This window comes from Furipterus horrens, unplaced genomic scaffold, assembly GCF_987537825.1.
Source record: "Furipterus horrens unplaced genomic scaffold, mFurHor1.1.pri manual_scaffold_1, whole genome shotgun sequence".
Classification (NCBI taxonomy): domain Eukaryota; kingdom Metazoa; phylum Chordata; class Mammalia; order Chiroptera; family Furipteridae; genus Furipterus; species Furipterus horrens.
The window spans coordinates 36,080,194-36,104,149 of record NW_028327171.1 but is presented as its reverse complement, the minus strand read 5'-3'; the positions used below and the strand labels follow the sequence as shown (position 1 = coordinate 36,104,149).

General features: G+C 35.5%; 1 protein-coding gene across 2 annotated transcripts in view; it reads right to left on the bottom strand.

The window, feature by feature from the left end:
• NLGN1 (neuroligin 1) overlaps positions 1 to 17,373 on the bottom strand; it is a 675,039-nt gene extending 657,666 nt beyond the window's left edge. For both annotated transcript variants that reach the window (XM_090274022.1, XM_090274032.1), the window contains exon 1: positions 16,668 to 17,373. The gene's annotated coding sequence lies outside the window, so the exon portion shown is untranslated. The remainder of the gene's footprint in view (positions 1 to 16,667) is intronic.
• Positions 17,374 to 23,956: the final 6,583 nt, after the last annotated feature.

The window sequence follows — 23,956 nt, the reverse complement described above, 5'->3', positions numbered from 1 at the left end:
GTGCTTACTTTGAAAATCATAGTGTTGATATGTATGACAGATGCTTCTGTCATATTATGGAAAGATGCTTGAAGAAGTGCTGGTCTGGCAGTGAGGCTGCCCTGACTCTGTACTATTGAAAAGGCGATTGTAAAAGCTGGAGAGGGCAGCAAGAGATTTGGTTCAGGCCTAGTGTTCCTTTAGCTCTGAACAATCCATCACAGGAGGCAATAAGGAGATGAATGTCTTTCTTCAGATACTTCGGTCTGCGTTAATTCTCAGACCTTTGCTGTGAAAGCGCATTAACATACAAAAGACAGGCTTAGACCTATCCTATTTCTGTCCCAGAACTCAAGAATGTACTGAAGATTTACCTACACAACCCCATTTCTGTCTGGAGTATATTATGCTTATTCTTGTGCAGAATCCGGGTGGGCCACAGCATGGCTGAGTCTTTTCTAGTAACATTGTGATGTTAAAAAGCAAGCGTTTTACACCTAAAATAAAGAACCTGTGCTGAGACCTTAAAAGTCTCTGTCAGGCTAATTTTCAAGTACAACAATTTCCAAAAGTATTTCTTTACACACTTATTTTGTTAATAATAAAAAAGATTTATAATTTATTAACAAAGTAACACTTCTTTTTATATTTACTCATCCTTACCTGTGTTAAAATAAAAGGGGATCCTGCTTCCCACCGATGTTCCACTTAACACAGACTGTGAAAGATACAAATTCTGCAAGCCATGGCGAATTTTCAAATTCTAACAATGTTTAGCATCTGAGGTTACAAAAATATCCCATTTTTTTCAATGGGCTTAATGTATAGATAACTACAATATTGACCCCAAAGATGTTTCAGAATTTGCTATTATAATAATAATTCATCCAAGTCTAAGTGAAAATACAGCTTGTTTAAATAACTGAAATTAAAAATATATGTAGGTATATTTTTCCTGTTTCATTGGTGCTTCCTTAGTACATGTCAGACCCTTAGCTTTAGGCATTTACATCTCATTTACAACAACATTATTTTATAAGTTCAACCATTATTTCCTTTTTACTCATGAGGAACTGAGCGTTAAAGAGGTTAAATACATTGGCCAAGGTCTCTCAGCTGATTAGCTGATCAATAGCAGATCCAGGAGCCCAGTGACATCTGATTTAAAGGCCATCTTCTTGATCATTGTACATGATACAGTCTTTCGCTCTACAATTAGCACTTTTAAAAAATGATCCTAGTACATTCAAAATTGAATTGTAAAAGTATTTTATGTTTCTCCAGAAGGTAGAGTCTATGTAAATACTCTGACAACTTTATAGAAACAGAGAAATTTTAAAGGTATACCCTGTCTTAATGAAAGATTAGATTTTATTGTGTTACAATTTTTACCTTTTTAACTTTACATTGAATGCAGTGATTTGCTGTTTATATTTAAATAATGGATAACCAAAAAAAAAAAAACTCTACTTCATAACAGCTTAAATGCCTATTAATAGATATTGATAAATTATTATATATTCACGAATTGAAATTATGTATGTCACTAAAAATAATGAACCTCAATCTAAATATATCAACTTCAATAAATGTTAAAATTTTTGAATAAAGTAAATTGCAGAAGACTAGGTGTGGCAAAATGCTATTAAATAAAGCTTAAAATATGTAAAATAATACCATATAATATTCACAGATACATAAATATGCATTAACAAGACATTTGTCATCCCTGGGTAAGGAAGAAAGAGAATGAAATTAGTTCTAGCTAATAATTAATTAATTCACACAATTAATTAATTAATTAATTGAAACCTAAGATGGATAATCTGTGGTGAGGCCTTAAAAACCAGCAATTAATTAAGTTTTACATATCTTAGTACTTGATAGTGTTGGGTGATAATACATACAAACGCACACACACCCTTTTGTTATGGAATTCTCTGTATTTTTATGTATTTTTGAAATGTTTTAAAATAAATACATTAAAATAATGAGGTCAGAAAAGTCCTACTCAGCAGACCAGGCATGTAGACTAGCCCATCAATCCACACAGGGCTAACTTCACCTGACTTTGAAGTTAGTGGAGATACTAGCTCACAAATTCCTCTGTTATTTCTCCCTTTAGGCTAAAGCATGTATTGTCACATTGAGAGAAATACAATAAAAAATAACACTTAAAAAGACTTAAATAAGACTATATTATCTCACTTGCAATAATACATCAAAAGAACTAGTTTATCAGCTAGTTTGTTCCTGAGTGACCCAGACCAAAGAGGTGATTATAGGAAGAGTAGAGAAAACTGTCTGGGATATTAGATAATCACAGTGGATGGGCCACATTCATTAATCTTTCATTCAATCAACAAACATTTGCTAGGTGTCTGCAAAGCATAGGCTATTGTGCTAAATGTTATGAAAATGTAAAGACAAGTACAATTCAGCCATTGCTTCTAAATAGCTACAATATTGTAAAGGAATAAGTAACAAAAAATGGCCCTAATGCAGATTGGACCATGACATGTGTTCAAGAGGAATGGGGGAGGCGGGACTCAGTAGGAAGTCTCTGACTTCTAACTTTACTTAGCTTTTCATGTGCTATCTTTTAACAGCACCTGTTTATTTTCTACCTTGTTTCATCTTTGTTTTTTTGTTGAACCCAAGTGCCCCACAGTCACTGAATTTCGTATCCAAGAGCAAGAACTTTGTGTTGTCGTATTTTTTAAATAACATCTTTATATCCATCATAAAATCTATGTGAAAATCCTTTATATAGTGCAGGCATGGATAAATCTCAGCTGATCTGGATTGATTGCATGCTTATCACTGAGTTACAAAAAGCCTGGCCAATACAATTGATTGACATTATTCACCATAGTTATGTTCTATAAAGTCACTGCAAACACTGAATTAAGGAACACAGATCCATTGCCCCTAGGGAAATGCACACACAAGCACACACACAGAGCCAAATATACAGCTACACACACATATTTAATACAGTTATAAGTTATCATCTTAAACCCTAAAAACAAGTTATCTTAATATATCCTATTTTATTTATTTTACAAAAGAGAAAATAAGGTTCTGATGCATTAAGTGACTTGTCTGAGGATGCCTCAGTGATAGGGACCAAAGTTGGGACTCAAACCCCCTCCAATGGACCAAGAGCTAGAGTTTCTAGTTCTACACTGCACCACCTCTCTACCACCCTGTCCTCTTTTCAGCTCTGTATGAGAACCAAGACAAGAAGGCAAACAAAACATCACTTTGTTCAATCTCAGCTGGAAACGTGCTCCAATGGCAACTCAAATTTTGTACAGCTTTGCTCATGTCAGTGAATACAGTGGAAGTACCATGAGTATAGATTTGGGGGTTACAAATAAATTTTAGTGACAAGGCAAATTTGCAAGTACAGATCCAGGAATAAAAAAGACTGATGGCATTAACTAAAGCTAAATGTTTTGTTTTATGTTTTACCTAAGAGTTTAGTTTTGAGTTCAGACATTTCAGCCTGCCAACAGTGCTTAGTAATAATATTTTATTGAAGAATTGTATTCAGTAATCATAATGTAATAATACTTGCATGTAATAATAGTTGGTTTCAGTGGTGTGTGGTGATTTTCAATGGCCAAGTCTAGCCAAGGAACTGGAATATGCATGTGTGACCACCTCGGTCTAAGAAAACCTGACAACCAACGAATTTTGGGCTTTCTATACAAATATGTTTCATATGCACACTGGTGGTGGTTCAAGGCCAGAAGACAAGGGGTACACTGTGTGACCCAGCTGTGCGAGAACAAATAGTCTGCATCTGAGATTTCCAGACCCCATTCGGTACCTACTCTTCTCCTGTTGTTGATCTATTGTATTCTTTGCCTGTAATGAAGCTGTCCAATGAGTATAAACTATTTCGGTCCTGTGAGTCCTTTCAGTAACTGAGCACTTAAAAGTAACTAATGTGTAATTAATTCACATAGAAAGTACTTAAAATGGCATGGGTAGCAAATGAATGTAATTGCACAAAAGGTTGCTGCTAGGCTTTAAAAGAAGAGACAGATCTACCTTGAGCTAGTAGATTAGGAAAGTTCACAAATCAGGGGACATTTCATCTGGGCGTCAAAGAATGAATAGGATTAGAACAAACATAAAGGTCAGGGAAGATAACCCAGGCGAAAGGCACATTCTAGAAACAGTAGAAAGGATATATAGTGGATACTGTGGCACTCAGCCTCCCTGGAGCTAGCTCACATTCTGAGGTTGGATCCATGCTGATGCAGAAAGCCACGGCGTGCTTGACTCAATGCACATCAATTCCAAAAGGCCATTCTGGCCCCAAGGCTCCCTGAGAAAAGGGGCAGAGGGAGGACTTGGTTGTGATACTCTCACTTCCTTCTTGTATTTTGTCCAGTGGCACGCCCCAATAAACTTCCTGCTGGCAAATTTCCATCCCAGAGTCTTTATATTTTCCCTGAGAAATCTAACCTACCAAAAAAAAAAAAAAAAAGAGAGAGAGAGAGCTGAAGCCACGTGTGAGGAGGGTACAGTTTAGTTTGGCCAGAATACAGAGTAAATGAGGTTGAGTATTGAATGAGACAGGTAAGTCAGGTTATAGCCAAATCAAGCAATCCCTTCATTAAAAGGCTAAAGAGTCTGGATTTTATTCACTGGATGATGAAAAGCCATTACATATTCCTAGCAGGGGAAGAGTGTTATAAATTAATTCACAAGAAAATTAAACTAGCAGTACTGTGGAGCAGGGATCTCCAAAGCAGTATGTTCATATGCCACCAGAAGATGGCCAGATGGAAAAAATAGAAGGAAATCGCTGAAGTTCTGTGTATCATAATATTTTACATAAAGCAAAAAGGGAAAGAAATTAAGCTTTGCTAATGTGAATACAAGGTTTAATACCACTGTCTTCACATGGCTGTGCACATAGCACTGGAGATGTTCTTGGGAAGGTATGAAGTTCTATAATAAGGTCGGTTTGCCAGCAGCGGCATGTCATTGTTGTTAGGGTTTTTTTTCAATGCTTAGTGATATATCAGCCTTTACATCACTGAATAGGTGGGTGTATACATTTCCATCCATCATGTATTAATTAAAGTAACCTTCACAAAACAGACTACTAGATTGTTTTTCCAACAAGATAAATGTAGATTAAAGGAGATACTAGTAATATAATCATAAGAACAAGAAACGAGAAATGAAACTTCTGCTTTTAGTACAAGCTCTCCTTCAGTTACATTGCAAGACTAAAAACAAAGGTTATTTAATCATATATAATAACGTGAGACAATAATATTTGAAAGTGTGAGGAGAGATTGGGGTTTGTGGATCTGGCAAGAGAGAGCTGAAGGGACAGCCACAGAGATCCCTTAGCTGAGTTCCTCTCCCGCACCACAGATGCCATCTTTTTGGGGTGGAGCACTCTGTTCCATAGGGCATCAACCTGGGGAAAAGCAATAGCCCACGCTCTGGATACCCTGTAGCCTGACCCTGCGGAGCTTGCATCCTGCCCAGGAGTCAGCTGTCTGGGCCAAGGTGTAGATTTCTGGACAGACTCAGGGTGTGTCAGTAAGTGAGTGGTAGGCTTTGGGGCAGAGACCATTCCCCCCACTTTCCTGTGAACTTGATTGATGCCCCCTCATCAGGGGAGATTCATTAGCCTACTCTTCATGCTCCTGGCAGCCCCATCTCTGCTCTTCTGGTGGCTCAGTCCTGCTGAGGTCTGGGTAAAATCCAGGACAGACTGAGTTGTGTGGCTCTAGGGTAGGGACCACTCCCCTCATGTTCCCCCAAGTCTGACTGCACCTCCTCCTCAAGGGAGATCCACTAGCCCCATCCACCCCACTTTTGGCCCTGCCCTGCTGAACTTAGGCACCAGGTAAAATCTGAATTGTGTGACTCTAGGATAGGGGACATTTTTCCCTCTCATGCCTGACAGGGGCAAATATTGATAACTTGGGCCTGATAAATTCTGCTGGCCTCACACTGATGACCCCCCGAGACCTCACCCAAAATGTGGCATCTAGACTTGGTATACCCTGGGACATTTGTGAGTGGCCTCAGACCCAGCATTATCATCAAGTTTGAACCTATATCGATCTCGTGAACACCAGTCACCCCTATCTTGTGACTCACTGAAAAAGTACCTCATGCAACCTGATTACCACCAGAGGCTCTTTCAGTGACTGAACCTAAGGCACCTGGCAGGTGGAGGCAGACAGAGACGGAGCTCGTGGTGCCTTGGGACTTTTGCTGACCTGACTCTGGGTTCGCTGCTGGTAAAAGCTGACTTTGGTGCAGATAGCTTTGTAGCTCCAAAAAGGTTACCCAGAGCCAGTCACATGCATTGTCTGACATTGGTCTGCACCAGACTACCTCCCAAGCGGCCCCAGAACCAACACACCCAGCAGCCAGCTTCAGACGACATCAGAGCAGGACCCAATCAGCTTCACAAGTGGTATATCCAAAAAGAGATGTCAGCAGGCACAAAACCCTAATGAGGCAAATTCTGCATCATGTGGTCAGCACCTGCACAACAGCTCATACACTGTAGTCAGGGTTGATTCTCACAGTCAGACAGTCTGAGGGTTAATCCCACACACAAATGGGCCAATAGCAGTCAAGACCCAATTACAACAGAAGGGCCCACATAACCCACACAAGGGACATTCTTGAAGCACCCAGCTCAGGTGATCAAGGACACTGTGCCATGGGTCCCACATCAAACTTACTACATAATTCCACTCTACAAAGACTGGGAGTCATAGAAGATCTACCTAATATGCAGAAACAAATATAAAGAGGCAGCCAAAATGGAGAGACAAAGAAACATACCCTAAATGAAGAACAGGAGAAATCACCAGAAAAAAAAAGAGCTAAATGAAATAGAGGCAAGCAATTTTTCAAATTTGAATTAAAAAAAAATTATGAAGATGCTCAAGGAACTTAGTGAGAATGAAGCATAAAAGATATAGAAACTGTGTAAAAGAAACATTCATAAATGAAGAATACAATATCTGAAATGCAGAATACACTAAAAGGAATAAACAGTAGGCTGGTTGGATGAAGCAGAGGATCGAACCAGTGATTTGGAAGATAAGGTAGGAAAAAAACACCCACACATAGCAGCAAAAAGAAAATGAATGTTAAAAAGTGAAGACAGTTGAAGAGACCTTTGGGACAACATGAACTGCAGCAACATCCATATCATAGGGGTACCAACTGGAGAAGAAGGAGAGCAAGGGATGCAGAACCTATTTGAAGAAATAATGGTTGTCATTTTGCCTTTCTCCCCAGTGAGACTAATTCAATGAATTCATATGCTCAGTTAGAAGGTCTGAGGAGAGTAAAACACATGGGACACCAACAGGAAGGAAATAAAAATATTGCTGATCTGCTTACTGGGATTAATTAATAGGCATGATTTAAAGCAGCTCTCAACAAGGCGGTATTGAGACTTTTTCCAGCAACATTCCATAATCTGAAGCCAAGAGTAAATAATGGAAGTTAGAACTGTGGATAAGCAATCATAGAATTTTAAGAGCAAAGGCCATGAGAAATGGTAATTATAGCATAAACTATAGTAACTAAATTTGAACAGGAATGTATGTGATACCAAAAGGGTACCAGGAGAAAAAATAAGAAGCAATCAGAACCAAGGATTACAAAGGAGCTACTCCATAATAGAAATACCCAAATTCCAGACCTTGATTATGTAGGAGTTCAAAGGATACCATGGCCTATGTTGTGGCCAGATTACCATATAACTATTGAGAACTAATGTGATAACAAGTATATTCTGCCATGACCATTATTAATTAATAACTTGATTAACAGCTAGCACCAACTGAGAACACACTAGAACCAAATGGAATCATCTCATTTAATTGTTTCTAAATACCATAGAGGAGAAGTCATTATCACCTCAGTGTAACAGATAATTAAATTGAAGGTCTGAAACACAAAGCCACTGAAAAACTTTTCAATAAAGCAAGAACACAGTTTTGTAAATGTAGGGAATGACAACAAATAGAAATACATGAGGCAGAAGAATTAATAGACTCTATAGATAAACCCTGCCTCCTTCTCAATTTTGTCCAGAGCCTCCTTCTAGGGTTAAAGGTAAGTAAGCCTCAATAGTTTCCCAGTAACACACCATTCTCTCTTCTGCTGCAAAAAATATAAGCAATTCTACTTCTCTTTTTCTCTTTGGGCTACATCTACTCGAGATGAACCTCTCCAATCATGTAGGAAAATATTAGAAAATAGAATGTTAAGGAGAAGAGGCAAACTAAAATTTGACAGTAATAGAAGAAAACATTTTACCAGCTAAATATTTTAAGACATATCTAGGAAACATTCACGAATACATGGCAGAGATTATAGCTGGTGGGAATCTATCTTTGTGGAGAAAATAATGCTAATGGAAGGCAGCACATAGCCCTGGGAGCAGTGGTCAGTAAATCGGACCCAACTTGTTAACCAAGATCTTCTTTCCTGAAAAACACTCTCCCCAAAATCAGTTTTTACCTGAAGGGAGTCCAGATAGCATCCCTCAAGGCGTGGTGCAAAGGTCAGTGCTTCCTGCCCAGGTTCTTCCTGTCATGAAGAAAATCCCTTCCCTCAACTCTCAAAGCTTGTGTTATCTTTCTTGTAACTGAACCTGTTGAAGTTTTAGTCACAGTAACTTATAGTCAGCTTCCCTCTTCATCCTTACATTATTTAGTGCGAAACACTGGAGAGGCCAAAATGAACAACACAGGAATAGTGCTGATTCTCATGGAGACTACAGTTCAGTGAAGAAGATAAAATTTATGAAAATCAATTACACAGATAACTATAAAGTCATAAATGCTTTGCCAAAACTGATAGCGCAGGGTGCTGTAATGAATTTAGAGTGGGAAGGTACTCTCAAAGAAGTCATCTGGGTTCTGAAATATGAATAGGAGTTGGCAGGTAAGGACCAGGGGACAGAGGGTGTCAGACAGAGGCAAGAAAAGACCCAAATGCTATGAAGCCAAGGGTTTTCCAACAACATTACAGATCAGCATGACTTGAGAGATGGGTGTGGCAATGGGCTGGAGACGAAGTGACAATTTAAAATTTTCTAGGCCATTTTAGGAATGTGAGATCATATCCCAAGTATAAGAAGAATTATAATAAAAAAATAACATGATCAGATTAGCCTTAATCAAAAATAGAAGCTATCACTTTTGAATTGTTGACTTTTAGTAACCATCCCCAGAACAAGTCATTACATTGTAGGTCATCAGAAAATATTTCTTCAATGAATAACCCATTCATTGGTTTTATTATTTTTCCTCTATTAACCCTAGCTTCATATTAAAAAAAAAAAAAAAAAAAAAAAAAAAAAAGAAGCTTATGTGTGGCGATTGATCTATGATGGCATTATCTTAATCAGAGCTGGAGAAAGAGGGGCTGCACAGAGAAGGTGTGGAAGCAAATGAAAATACACAGATAATCCTCCTCAGGCAGGGGAGCTAGTGGATGATCATGCAGACTAGTAACTAATTCCATTATTGTTTGGTAAAACAGGATTTGGAGGTGCCATACAGCTTTTCTGGCAACACAAAAAAGAAACTATCAAAGTGATAGGGCCCTTCCTTCTGCATTCCACAACTGAATTTCTGCTGTAACCATCATCACAACTAATGGGTAAATATTAAGAGTGTCTTGTTTGTTCTGTTTCAAGGGACAGCTGAAACAAGGCATTTAACATTTAATTATATAAAATAAGTTTTACTTTCTCTCAGATAGAATTTCCAAATATTGTTAAATCTAGAATCTACTATGAAGTTTTGACTTCCAAAGGATGAAGAGGGTATGTTGGGTGAGGAGCAGGAATTCATAAGACAGAATATTGATTTTTTTAAGTATGGGCAACAATTTTAATGTATATGTTAAATACTACAGGACACATTTTGAAAATCAATTGGCAGCCCTGTGAATCCTCAGAAGAAAGTGAATAATCACTCAAGAGCTCAAGAGAGACAGCCAGGTAGAGTTGATTACTTCCCTTGATATTAAATTGATGTTTTGGTCTAAAAGGGGCCACCTTTGGGTCACAAGTCATTGCTTCCAGAAGCAACTTAATTATGCCTGTCAGTGTCTTTATAGAGAAGATAGCACAACCTTACAGCAGTACTACATTCTCAATTTAGTATTTAAGCTTCTTTTTTTGTTTCAAGTGAGTTGCTGTGCCTGAGAATAGTGGAGAATCGCCATTTCTGGTGCCCTGGTTAATTAAAGTCCTCTTTAAAAAAATCCCTTGTTGCCAGAGAATACTTTGGCAGAGACAGTACTAAGTTTCTCAGTATGGCCCTGTGCCAGAGTGTGTCAATTTTGACCCCGTGGAGGATGATTAGCAGAGATGGGGTAGTTAAACCTTTGTGTGCATTCACTCCCAGGTTTCTGCTGGAATTGGCAAATACTATAGAGACTACTGTTTAAGAAGTAACTGTTTACTAGGAATTGGACTAAGACCACCAACTCCTTTCACATAAGTCAACAAATAACAAAAATGGATTCCTATCACTCCTGACCTGGCTTATAGCTCAACCAGTGCCCCAAAGGAGAAAGAACATTACACTTGCAATCTTCTTCAGATACCCACATCTTTCATTTCCCTTCATATTACACTTCTACTAGTATGCTATTAACAAGAGTCAAAACAATATTCTATTCATGGGCCACTTGTGTAAGAGAACACCAATGAATAGATATTCACAAGAATTTAATATACACATGAAATATAATTGCTGAATAAATACACCATTTAAATAAAATTGAATAATAGGAAGCTTGGATTTATAGTGATTTAAAAAATTGAAAAAGTCTTAAATAATGACCAAAACACTAAACTTTATTACATTTTAGATCTTATTGTCCAAGTTCTAAGTGTATGAAATAATTTTTAGTGCTTCCAAAGTTCCTTCAGATATATTTTCTTCAAGGCAGAAAATAACTCAAATGTATATTTTGGTAAATTATAACCAGAAATAATCCTATTATACTTGCCAGTCTTGATAAAAATAATCTATTAAAATAAGGTACATAAACTATATACAAACTTATTATTTGTCTGATTAAAGTTTAACATTTTAAATACATTCTTTTTTACTTTTAGAACTTCGCACATAACTTCACAATGTCTATCAATTCAAATAAGAACTTAAGAAAAATAAAAAACAAAAATGAAAAGACCAATTATTAAGCAAAAAAGGAAACATGCAAGGCTAAAGCCATGTCTTTTTATTCATTTAACAAGTATTTATTGGTCTCCAATAATGTGCCAGGTGCTGTTCTAAGTGCTGGCCAGAAACACACAGTTCTGAATAAACAGAAATACCTGCCATCATGCAGGTTATATAGACTGCTACTACAATATTGCTTCATTGTGTAAAATATTTTACCTTTGTAATGTCAATAAATCCTCAGATGTTATTTCTTAAGACCACAACTTTAAATAATAGTAACTTTTGATATTAATTTCATGACAACATATATACTTAGCAAAGTTAGAAAGATAATGAAACTGAAGACTTCCTTTTTTTTTTTTTTTTTACCCATATGAAAAAGGCTAAATAACATTGTCACTTACGTGTAAAGTTTTGGACAGCTAAGTAATATAAATTTAAATTTAAAATGGCAGATGCACTTCCTTGAAACATAATGGTTATTGAAGTGAATCTTTGTTCCTTCCATGTTATGGTTAACCATTAAATGGTTCAAGTATCATTTTCAGGTACAAGTTTTCTGACAACTGTTGCTCAATGTCATATGTAGTAATCACTGTCAGTTCTGTCAGAAGAGAAGTGGTTGCCCCATGGGGAAAATTTATACTAGTGATAATCCCAAGTTAGTTTTTATCAAATCAATGTTCATTAATTTCATATGTGACCTTGTCGAACTTCCAAGCATAGTGAGTATTCCATATGACAATACAAAAGTACTCACCATAACTTTTTTTAAAGGAAACAACTATTTTTAATTCATTCTGAAACATTACAATTAACCAGTTTTTTTTTCCTGAAAACTCAACATTCATTGGGTTTGTCAAGGAAGAAAACACTGCTGTTACACATAAGTGATGCCAAACATCTGTATAAGGAATAAATTGTACATCAGTTGGATGCTTCCAGAAAGACAGTTGCTGAGAAACATGTATAAGACCTCCATATTGTTGCTTGACTTCTTCACTCTTTCCAGGATTTACCTATTTATTTAGATGTAGACAAAATGTGAGAAGATCACATTCTAAGAAAATATTTGCTTGATTTCTATCTCTTCCCTAACATCTCCTCTCCCCCAACACATTACAACTATCAAATAAAGAAATAAGCAAGCAAAAAAATAAAACTACTTATTTTCTAGATTATGCCAAAAATTAAACAGAATTATTGGTGCAGGTACATGGATACATACATAAGCTTGTTTCCTACTGAAATATCACAGCACACCCAAAAGAATGGCATGGATTCAGTAGGTAGATCTACCTGCAGGCATAGGTAGTTTTAGAAAAGCAGGCTACAGAAAAAGAAGCTACTCTGTGGCCTGTCTCAAGGAAACAAGTTCATGTACAAAAAGTATGGCTAGACATATAGTTAAAATACTAAACAAAAATTGCTACAAAGGCAGAATAAAGTGAAAACACTCTAAATACACACACACACACACACACACACACGCACGCACGCACACATATATATTCTTCTATTTCATAAGTCATACCCAAGCTCATCAACTTAGGGGTATGCCCTAAGATGTCAACTACATTGGGTAGATAGATTTGAGTCTCAGCCTGAAACTTTATTTCCTGTGATATATCACTGTGGTTTTGATTTTACATCTGTAGCAGTAACTTCAATTTGAATTTGTTCCAAAATGAATTTCATGCTCAACTTGGTTTTCTTAATTAAACTTCCTTTAGCTGTCCCTAATATGTGTATTATTAAAACTCATTAGTCCCATTCAAGCTTGCCTGTTGTTTTTTGGCTACACATTCATATACTGAAGTGCTCTGTTGCTATAGTTAGGACAAAAATTAAATAATAAATATGGGGACCTGAACGTTTTATGAGTGTCAGAATGAGCGAGTGCCTGCAAGGCCCATAAGGTTTCACACAAAAGAGGCGTTACTGTTAAAGCTAACGTGCTAACACATCTCTGATCTATAAAGTCTGCAGGAATGGCAGCAGCAAAGCGTTTTGCCATTGACTAGATTTCTCTTAGATTCAATGGAAATAGGCAAAGAAGAGATTATATTGACTGTTATAAAAAGAATTCATATTAAACCCCCCAAAAGTTTAATGTCTAATCATTTCAAATGCTTGGAGTGATTCACTAGTTTTGTCTGACTTCAGTTAAGCTTAGAGTTGGCAGTCTTTTTTTTTTTTTTTTTTCCTCACACAGTTTTGTTACCAAATGGGAATAGTTTTTTTTTTGTTTGTTTTTGTTTTTTTTTTGGGGGGGGGGGTCTTGAAGGCAGAGATAAGAAATCATTCTTCTTAAAAATAGTGGAGAATGTTGCTATCTCACAAGATTAAGCAGTTACCTACCTCAAAATATTTTAAATTATCTTTTAAAAGGTTTTAAAATGACATATTAAATTCATTATGAGTGTTCACTTCTTTAAAAATTTTTATGGGCTTTGCAAATTTGAGATACTAAAAACTGAAATTTCAAATGAACTGAAAGATATTTCTTTTTGCATTTTCAATAAAGTCAAGATATGCATGTAGGGATGCCATTTGTTAAATTTCTACAAATCATTTAAAAAGGATTGCCCTTTTCATTTTGTTTTCAGTTGAGAGTTCAGTAATTTAATTTTTAAAAATGTAGAATAACATGAAACTGTATTAAATAGTCTCAAAATCAAAGGAAACTGCAGCAAATGTGTTATCTCCCCCTGAATGTCAGGCCACTTAGAACATATGGGAGGTTCTCAAGGGACAGGTGCAACTGTCAAGCAGAGCTCCAGTAAATGCAACATCAATTTTTCAAGTTTGGGGAATACAATGCAATTTCTTGTCACATACAGTGGGAACTGTACTTGCAATTTTTAGGGCTAATTGAGAGCTTCTATCCCTTTACTCCAAACTACTAGATTCTGTGTTATTCTGTAGCAAAATTGGAACTGCCAAAGCCACAATATTCTTTTTAATATTCATTGCCAAAAGTATGTATTTGGATGTATGTATAGTAGAGCAAAATGTAATTTTCTAAGTGAACTTTTCAGGTTTTTCAGTAGTTCTTGGAGTGATCCATTTTGTTTTCGGAGAACATTTATGTGACTGAGTACCTTGCTCTTCATTTACTGACTATAGTTTTAAATTTGTTTGTGGTGTGTAGTTTTGTTGATTTCCCTCATTACTGACCTTTCAAAGTGACTTTACTACCTACAAAGTTACCAAAGTTTTGTGGAGGAACTACTTGTAGAAACCAAAGAGTAGGCCAAAGTTTTCTTCCTTATCATTCTCTCTGCCAAAAGAGAATAAAATGAGGGAGTATAAAGTACTGATTATTCTTCACAGAGAAAAATATTCTTCAAACAAGACAAAGGCACATTAAGCTGAGTTTTCTTCTTTAGCACTATGGAACATGCCATGGCCACTGGCTCAAATATTGCAAAATATGTATATTAACATTAAAAGAACTTCCTTTTTCATGTTCCAAATGCTTCACCTACATTTATATCACCATTATATTATCTTTTGTCCCAGAAAGAGAAATCCCAGTCCACCTCCTGTTCACCTTCACTATTTATTTAATATTATCATTTATTATGATATTTCCTAGCTATTGTGATTTTAATTTTTTAAAAAGATGTTAAATTTTACTGCACTGTGTAGCTAGGATCAGCAGCTAGAATTGTACCAACACACAGAACAGCCATTCTTCTAGTTCACACTGCACATGAACCACGTGACTTGGAGCTGTAAAATAAAAGGCAAACCTAGCCTGTCAGATATCTCCTTAAAACTAGCAATTGGGCTTTTAGAAACTATTGCTTGCTATTCCTATCATCTTGAGACAAGCTTATACAAAGTCTGCAGAAATAAAAATGAACTTTTCCACTGTAGAATTCTTGAGAGACAAAAGTTTTTTATCTTGCTTTTTCATCTATAAAAAAATGAAATATCATGTGCTTGCTTCAAAATTTAGATTTAAGAAACACATATATGCACACACAAATCCTGGAAGAAAGTTTGGCAAGGCTCCTCTTTCAATAGCAGAATGTCTGAGGCATCTTGAATGCCTGAAATAAGTACTGGGAGAATGAGTGCTTCAAATGACATTGAGGAGTTGCCTTTCAATGAGTTCACAAATAATAGAGGCTTTAGTGCTAAAACCATAATGGTATCTATGTACATTTCATAATCTGTAAACAGAAACCCCTGAAAAAAATATTTGATGCTTTTCTTCAAAAGATTAAAATGTATACAATATATTATTTTATAGTTTAATGACTATCTCCATTTTATTCTAATGCATTTGAATGTCTGAAGGTTTAAAATTTAATGAATTGTCCTTAAATTTAAGAGCCCAACTAAAATTTTGATGCTGTCAGAAGGATGGGAGTGTTCATTAACTATTAACATATCTATATATCTATGTACATACTCTAAATGAATCAGTTCTGTATATGTTATTGTCCTGAACCTACGTGGATTCCAAAATTGGTTCAGAATAATAGGATTTTCTGGATTCCAAAGCAACTTTTAGTTTCCTAAGTCCAATTAATCCTCATTTGAGTAATTAGTTTTAATTATATCTGCTAAATCGACATTCCTTCTGCAAATAAAGATGAGTTTTTCTTGGGGTACAATTTTTTTTTTTTTTAAGGAAAAAATTGCCCTGAATTCTGCTGCAAGAAAATGTCTGGGAACGCGCGCGTTCTGTTCAGCTAGAAAGAAAAGCCAGTAAGTGGCGAGGCACTCAGGGTAGGGATACATCAGAAATGCAGCCGGCTGCCTGGAGCACTCGCCAGCCTGGGCCCTAGGCAGAAAGGCTGCAACACCTTCCTGGACTCATCCAACTCCAAGAAAGTTACCTTGGACTGTATTATGCAAAGTCGCGCAAGTAAATTACAAGATAGCATGTGTGGCGAGTCACTCATTTCTGTCTCTATCCCAGGCAGTAACCCTGTAACCCTTTAGTGATCGGCAGAGAACAAGGACAGGCGGAAAGGAGAAGGGAGAAAGAGACGATGTGAAAACAGCCACTTTCCCCTGCAAAATTCCTTGAGAAGCCAAGACAGCCTCCGAAACCCGGGCCCAGGCAGCCGCGATTTCTACTTGGGCTCCCCCCACTCCCCAGCCCACATTCAGGTTTTCCAAGGCATCACTGCCTCATCTCCTTAAAGTATCACTAGGAAAAAAACACTGCATGCAGAAGGACTCTCTCAACTGAGATTTTTTCAATGCAAAGTTGAGAGCTCGGAGGGTTGCTTAGCTTCCCCACCGACGACACAAAAAAAGGTTTTTTAAGCTTGATCTAGGTAGCTCCCTAGCGATCCATCCGGAGATGCGAGAGGTGGTTTTGCATCGCCACCCCCTGCTCCTCTCTCCCCATTTCACAAGCACCGTGTCCGCAGCACCTTCGGCGCAGAGGCACACAAACCCCGGCAGCCCCTCCTCAGAAAAGACCCCCAGACTTACCCTCAGTAAGATAAATCCACAGAGGGAGACCCCTCATCTTCCCCCAGTCCCCTTCCAATAATTCAAGGAGACAGTTTCTACAATAGTTCGCCTTCAAATTCAAGCTGAATTAGCCAAAGTATTTACCAGTTTCTAGACCCTTTGTTTTTTCTTTCTTTCTGAGTCTTGAGCACCCTCGTAATATTGTTTCAGAATTCAAGATGCTTCCTTTATTTATTTATTTATCTTCTTTAAGCGGCCGCAACCCCAGTTTTGCGCCCCCCTCCTTTTTTCTTTTTCTTTTTTTCTTTCTTTCTTCCTTTTTTTTAATTCACCCACGGGCACTTCCAAAACGTGTCTATTGATCCTTTTTTCTCTCCAGCTGCAACCAGGATCCAGAATCCTGGGGACCCAAAGCCACCTCCATGCAAATCCGACCACCAGGCAAGAAATACAAATGATCAAACAACGTTACTTCTTTCAGCTGCAATCAGATAATCCAACTAATCCAATAGATTTATCTCGATTAGAAATTGACCTCAAAAATGAATCCCTGGTGCTGATGTTCAATAGAGAACGATTTCCTAGCCCAGTTCAGGTGACCGAAAGAACTGTGGTTTCTTTCTTTCGTTCTTTCTTCTTTTTAAAAATCTTTTTGGATTCTGGGTGCACTGCTCGCAAAAATGCCGAGGACCCTGGTTTTTCACTAATATAGGTTTCTACTCCAAATCGGTGCAGGATGAAAAATGGTACAAAGATACCCCTAGTGGCCCGAGGTAATATTGCAGGGATTTCACTTTTTATTTTTTTTTTTTTTTTCTCCCCAATCCCCTCTCCTCGCCTTTTTCCCCCACTCTCCCCCTGTAGATAACTGGCTGCTATAGTAGTTAAATAAGAAGGCTGAACAGAGAGTAACATGAATAGTATATGATTACTTGCAAAAATCGTCTGATCTTTTTGTGTTACTTTACTGAAATCTTCTGTGCTTGTCTCCCCAGTATACATCTTTTTCTTTTTCCACAGAACTTTCCCCAATGGCATTACATAGTAGCTAAAATGCCAATTTGGGCCAGCTAGTGATTTCAAAGCAAGTGTATTTGTTTCCTGAATAACTATAGATATCAAAAGAAGCTTCAGTTTTTCTGAATATAATGCTTCTTGAAAAACTTTTAACATTTTGTTTCCTTTAAGGGAATATGAATATATGTATATTCATATATTTATATGAATAACCAAAGCAGTTTTGTGATAAAGAAACAGTAAGAAGACAACTTAATTTCCTTTGATTATAGAACAAAGGGGAAGAAATAGATGTAACATAGCTGAAGTTTGGAGAAGTTGGGATTTCTTCAACAACCACTTATTGAAAATTACCCCTTGCATACTGGACACAGCACTAAACATTTCACAAGAGTTTACTTGAAATCAAACAAACACCCCAAACCCTTAACTTGCTATTAATATTGGGTTAGCCAACAAGTTTTTTTTATTTTTTCTTAAGATGGCTCGAGGACTGCTTAGTTGTCTTTATTCAAAACAATTTTGTTAGATTGTATTGTGACAGCTGTCATATCAGTATACATTTGTTTTTGAATTATCAAAATTGGTGAATTTTGTGCAGCCATTTTAACATTGAAAATGGAAGAAAATATGCAATATTCTTGGCACGTTATGCTTTATTCTTTAGAGAAAGGTAAAAACGCAACTGAAACACACACCAAAAAAAGGATTTGTGCAGTATATGGGCTGATCAAATGTATCAAAAGTGGTTTGCAAAGTTTCGTGCTGGAGCTTTCTCATTGGATGATGCTCCATGGTCAGGCAGACCGGCTGAAGTTGATGGAATCAAATTGAGATATTGAGAACAATCAAAGTTATACTACTCAGGAGAGAGCCGACATACTCAAAATATACAAATTAATGATGTTATTGGTGAAAATGAAAAATGTGTCTTTTATTTTATGGAAAAAACTAAACAGACATTTTGGCCAACCCATAAGAATTTGTTGATTCTAAATGGCAGTATTTTGAATTGGTACTTCACTATGCATATTGAAGATGAGATATTAGATATTAATACAGAGCATTCAATTTCAGTTTGTTTAAGTACAAATTGGTTTAAAGTTCAAGGTAGTCAGCGATGGGGGGAGAATAAAGGGAGTAAGAAAATAAAGATGAAACAAGTATCAAACTAATTTCTCTCCCTGGTGATTTACTTGACAGAGAGGATAGTAAGTTACTTAATCTTTGTGTCCCTCAGAGTACAAATAATGAATAAATGACTTAATGGATCAAAGATTGAAACTAGTTGGTCCATGAAAAAATTACTCTCTATAATGGATGGACTTGCTAACCTCTCTTCGGAAAACCAAATTGATAGAGGAAAGAAGTAAAAGAAATTACTATGACTAACAATAACAGGAAATGAAAGGCCAAGATTGGCAAACTTGAGTGCCATTTGGAATGAGATTCCAAATGCTAAGCCTCAAGATACGATTAAACTTGTTCCTGTAGATAATGTCTATATTAGAGGCTTGTATGATCAATTAATATCAAATGGATAATGTAAAGAAATAGCATAGATTTACAGAAACAGAGATGAGAAAGTATTTGTTGCTTTTAGTGCAGGAGAATCACTATAAAAAGAGATTTATGATTTTTGGGGGGAGGGGTGGGGAATAATTGATTATGACCAAGTCAAATCAATTAACTTTTGCTTGGTAGTAAATATTTTATGATATTATGAAAGATGAGTGTTCTATGTCTAAAAAACTGGATAACAAAATATTGTAAAACAGATTTCTAAAACAAGTGTTGGAAAAGAATATTCCTCTACCATCTTCAGAACTCCATCACATTGTGATTGATTTTAGCCCACTGCAGTGTAGTTTAGAATGAGTTAAATTACATGAAATGATCTTAAGTATTTCTTCAGTACTGAAGAAATGCAAAAAGAAAACCATTCTATTGTTTATCATCTATTAACGCTTACTATATATTTGTTTTAGTCCATGTTTCTAATATTAGCAAAATTTACTGTAAAATTTCATCCAATTATGGGAAAGCCATATGAAAAATGTTTTGTAGTTCAATCTGGAAGAGAAAATTTTTAATTCTATCCCAATGGCACTGCCATCTTATTGACTTCAGACACAAGGTTGGTACTCTTATTTGCTGGATAATATTCCATGCTAATTATACAATTAAAAATGAACACTAGCTTGGATTTTCATTATTGTTTGTTTAGTGATTTAATGAGCATCGTCTACCTGTCCCATAATATTTAGTTCCATAATTTCCTAAACATTAAATAAAAGAGACTTTTAAATGACATTTCCAAAAGAAATGAAGACCTCTCTCTCTCTCTCTCTCTCTCTCTCTCTCTCTCTCTCTCTCTCTCTCTCTCTCTCTCTCTCTCTCTCTCCTCCTCTCTCTTTCTCTCTCCCTCCCTCTCTTCCTCTCCCCTCTCCCCGCTCCTCCTTCCCTCTCTCTCTCTCCCTTTCTCTGTGTATGAGTATGTGTGTGCATGGTATGTCTTTCAGTCTCTCTCTTTCTTTCTTTCTTTCTTTTTCTCTCAGGATCGCTGGACACACAAATACACTTCTTTAGTTAATTTTCTGATTATTACATCAAATTGAGAATTATTTCACAAATGCTTAAGAGAATTAATATTCCTAAAATCATTTATATTTGGTTTTAGAACTTGTTTTTTTATTGTATGTAAATGGAACTATTTCTGATGACCTGTAAATAAACTATAAAATGATGTAATGAAATACAATCAATGCATAGGAAGTTGTTCAACCTTCCAATCACCCATTATAAAAATCATAACCCTCAACCAAAGCATTGTGACTTCTTCTCTAAATATTTCTAAAACCTCCCTAGAGGTGTTTTCATTATCTTAAAAAAATAAAATTTTGATTAGTTATTTCTAAATTGTACTAGGAGAGAGGGAGAAAGGCAAAGAGAGAAAACAGTAAATTTTAAAAAGCAGTTGCTTAAGTAGATTATGCAGAGACGGTAATGTCAAAAAGTTCGAAGTTCTACCACAACTTAGATAAACTAGCAGGGTACACATGATAACAGAAATTTTACCTATTATGTGATGAACAAGAATAAATTCTTTGCTATCTGCAATACATTAAACCAATTTACAATTCACACCTTCACCACTCACAAGTTTGATAAAAAATATATAGGAAATATCTTATAGTTGAAACTAGTTTTTATCAAAACTCAAACTAATCATTAAAACAAATAGATTACATTTGAACTATAGCCCGAAGAATTGCAGTTTTATGGTTCTTGTATAGACTCCAAAGATTTCCTTTTGCTAAACAGAAAAAATTCAAGAAGACAAATCGCTGAGTTAATAAGGTCATACAGAGTTCAGTGGCATCACTAGATGAGTAGCTATTGCACCGTGCCACTTCGGACTTGATGCTTTTATGATTGGTTGTTGGTATTAAAGTGTCATTGTTCTTAAAAGTAGTTGACCACAAACAAAATTTAAAATTAAAATTAACACATTGAGAGAGCACAACACTAAATATACTTAACAGACTAATCTGAATTCTAGGTGCCTCTGGAATGGGTAAATATGTTACCTTACATGACACAGGGACTTTCCTGATGTGCTTAAGTTAAAGATCTTGAGATGGGACCAATGCAATCACAAGGGTCCTTATATGAGGAAGACAGAAGAGTCAGAATCAGAGTAAGAGACATGATAACAGAAGCAGAGATCAGAAATAGATAAAAGGAGAGATTTGAGGATGCTACCCTGCTTGCTTAAGAGATGGAAGAAAGTGCCATAAGCCAAGGACAGCAGGTGGTCTCTACAAGTTGGAAAAGGCAAGAAAATGGATTCTCTCACACAGCCACCAAAAAGAACGCAGCCCCCAGCAACCCACTTTAAACCTCTGACCTCTGGAACTGCAAATTCATAAATTTGTATTGTTGTAAGCCACTAAATTTATGATAATTTATTACAGCAGCAACAGGAAGCTGATATGCTTAATTAAAAATATTAAAACTATTCTGGGAATAATCAATGCTGCCCAATAGAAATACAATGTGTGCTACATAAGCAATTTAACATTTCCTATGATACATTGAAGAAGCATCAGGTAAAATTAAATATTATGTTTTATTTAGTCCAATATATAAAAATATCATTTTGACATATAATCACTATCAAAAATTAATGAGATCTTTTATAATTTTTCATACAAATGTTTCAAAAATCTAGTTGTGTACTAAATATCTGGTGTCTAGAGCACATTTCAATTTGGACTAATTCCATCTCAAAAGTTCAATAGCCACAGATGGCTAGTGATTGCCATATTGTATAATGCAGCTGTAGACTGTAAGAAACAAATTAAAAAGGAAAATTCATATATTTTGTACAAATTATTCTAATAATCTTTTATCTGTAATGATCTAAATTAAGAATCATAAAGACATCTAAAGAAATCAGGATGGTTGTATGGCCAATTTTCTGATAACTTCATACTGGAAAAGTGGATTTAAAAAGTCCAGAAGATGAACAAAAACAAAAAATAACATGAAAGAACAGTATGATTACCTAATGATACATAGTAGTCTGATGCTTATGGAAAATGCTAAGGATAAAAGAGAAAAATTATCTGGTATTTTCATAGCAAAAAAAGATTGCCAAGGATAGAATAAGAATGGCATTGCTTGGGGCCAACTGTGCAATATGACCAACAAAAAAGCAAAACTATCAAAATTCTAGCTTCCAATTTCTTCATAGAGAAGAATAATATATAAACTAGAAAAGACTATGATGATGATGTAATTGTAAAAAGGCCTGAAGGTGATTTAAATTTGTTTTAAGACTTCAAATCTAAATCCATTACCTAATATGATATAGTAAAAATACTTGAAAATATGTTCTTGGAACTAGTACCTACCGTCCTTGAGTTACTATGGAGAAGTGCCATGAAAACTGTTAATGGCACTGGTTTTTCAAATAGTATTCCAGAAACTGAAGTTTACTTTTCTGACAATATAAATTCTAGAACTCGTGCACATATGTGTTCATTGAGTATATGTCCAATCAGAATAAAATCTTCTTTATTAGAATTACTACAGTGATAGATCAAACATGTGGTTTCAATTGTTTATGTTGACTTCATCCAAGGCCTTTTTATAAAAATCACTCATAATTTTCTTCTGAACAAAATTATGAAGTATGGGACTGAATGGTGCTGTAGTTAAGTAGATCCTTTGGAATTTGAACAATCATTCTTCTGTGGTGTTCAGTGAATGTTATTTGATGTCCTTTTCTCTTTTCCCTTTTTTGAGGATTAAAATTTCTAAAGAAATTTGTATTGTAACTATGTCTGTCCATTAAGTAAATTAGTCTAATTGTGGATATGAATGAGAAGCCTTAGTAGAAGCCTGCCTTAGTAGACTTTTAAGTAGATTATTTAAAACTCTCAACTGTTTTTGGAATTATGTTTTTCAATGACATTTTTTTAAACTGTTAAGACGTTTTCTATAAACTATTTTTATATTAAATTTTAAATTGCATTTTAGTTAAATTTAACCAAATTTTGACATAGAGTTTCTGTGTCCTCTATTGCAAAATAGAAGTCAATATTACCTTATTTTTGTTTATTCGTTGATAAAATATGAATATCACTGTTTAACCAGCCATATTTCTGAATAGTATTTTTATTGATAGTATTTAATTGAATTACAAACAACTTCAGGTTATAGATTGATTTTAGTAACACTCAGAATTAATCCAAATTCTTATCAATTAAAATGCAACTCAATATCAATCTTAAGTTTAGCTACATACATTTCAAACAAACTTTTATAATGCAATGGCTGTTCTTCCATCTTTTTTGACTCCTAAACTGGGCAAAATCATTCTCTATCCTCTCTCTCCCCAAATATATTAAAGGATAGATGGGGAACCAATATAATAGACAAAAAATAACAATAATAGAAAACAAAAGAAAGTTTCACCATAACCAGCCTCCTTCCTTTTCTCATGTTGTCTCTTTCCTTCTCCCCTTCTCTCTGTCTCTTTTTAATATGCAATACAATATATAATGTATAATTATATTTTAATATTAAATAATTAATTGTTACTATTTTAATATACATATAATACAATAAATATAATATACAAATGAGTATATACATATCCCCATGTGGCTATTTGCAAAGACTAACATTTTTACCTACTCCTTTGCTCTCTCAGCTTTCTTGAAGTTAATGAGGTTGTAATATAATTTAAATCCAAACCTCTTGTACTTCCTGTTCACTGT